This window comes from Papaver somniferum, chromosome 2 (assembly GCF_003573695.1).
Source record: "Papaver somniferum cultivar HN1 chromosome 2, ASM357369v1, whole genome shotgun sequence".
Lineage (NCBI taxonomy): Eukaryota > Viridiplantae > Streptophyta > Magnoliopsida > Ranunculales > Papaveraceae > Papaver > Papaver somniferum.
Window position 1 is genome coordinate 80,095,538 of NC_039359.1, and position 1,777 is coordinate 80,097,314.

Here is a 1,777-nt window from a genome sequence, read left to right on the forward strand (position 1 = left end):
CTACGTCAATCCCTCGATTCTTATTGGTCGGGGGCCAAGAGCATGATTCGACGCTCATTTACCCACCTGTTCTATTGTGCTACGTGAATCCTTGATTCTTATTGGTCGGGGGCCAAGAGCATGATTCAGCGCTCATTTACCTATCCATTCTATTTTGCTACGTCAATCCTTGATTCTTATTGGTCGTGTCCCAAGAAGAGCATGATTCGACGCTCATTTACCCACCCATTCTACTGTGGTACGTCAATCCTTGATTCTTATTGGTCGGGGGCCAAGAGCATGATTCGGCGCTCATTTACCTATCCATTCTATTTTTCTACGTCAATCCTTGATTCTTATTGGTCGTGGCCCAGGAAGAGCATGATTTGGCGCTCATTTACCTATCCATTATAATTTGCTACGTCAATCCTTGATTCTTATTGGTCGTGGCCCAGGAGCTTTACAATTCGAGCTTTTGGTCTAACTTTCAATGTGAGGCTAGCAATTTCCACTCAAATTATATAGTTAATTTGAGGCTTTCAATGTGAATCTAATTAATGTTTCTATCGAGTTCTAATCCAAGGAAAAAATGCAACAATAAAAAATTAAAAGTTGCTATCATAAAAATTATAAAATAGTTAAATCGTCATCACTCTCATCACCTTCGTTTTTACCATTGCTATGGTCGATAAATATCGGAATTTCGCCATCACTATCTTCAACCAGCGGTGGCGTTTTGTCATCAATCTCCTCTCCCTCGTCTTCGTTTTAACTTATGTCGAAAAATTTTAGCATTTCTTGGTTGCTCTTTTGATCCTCTCCCATGTGACTGCCAACAGGTGTCTTTCCCTGCATCACATATATTTTTTGTTCTGCAATGGGTAAATTGAGAGTGTAACCCTTATACTGATCAACTAAAAAAAACTAATTACATCGAGCACTATATTTATGTAAAGCTTCCCAGATTCATTAGCCTGAATGGTCAACAGCTCCAAGTAAATTACAATTTAGGTATCTGTTTATGGTTTATGGTTTATGGAGTAATCATCACCTTATGCAGTTAGGTATCTTTTAATGGCACTCACAATCCGTGGGAGTAATCATCACCTTATATGTAGCGTGAAAGGAAAATCGCCGAATACAATGGTAAATAGATGTGCGCCCGTCCGTTGCACGGGTTCAAATTGGTTGTCCCAAAGGTAATTAATCCATGTAAGCGTATAGGTTTTTATATAAAAAATGGGTTATGTATATTGAAAGTGATTCGGCGCTCATTTACCTACTCATTCTATTTTGCTACGTCAATCCCTCGATTCTTATTGGTCGGGGGCCAAGAGCATGATTCGACGCTCATTTACCCACCCTTTCTATTGTGCTACGTGAATCCTTGATTCTTATTGGTCGGGGGCCAAGATCATGATTCAGCGCTCATTTACCTATCCATTCTATTTTGCTACGTCAATCCTTGATTCTTATTGGTCGTGTCCCAAGAAGAGCATGATTCGACGCTCATTTACCCACCCATTCTACTGTGCTACGTCAATCCTTGATTCTTATTGGTCGGGGGCCAAGAGCATGATTCGGCGCTCATTTACCTATCCATCTATTTTGCTACGTCAATCCTTGATTCTTATTGGTCGTGGCCCAGGAAGAGCATGATTCGGCGCTCATTTACCTATCCATTATAATTTGCTACGTCAATTCTTGATTCTTATTGGTCGTGGCCCAGGAGCTTTACAATTCGAGCTTTTGGTCTAACTTTCAATGTGAGGCTAGCAATTTCCACTCAAATTATATA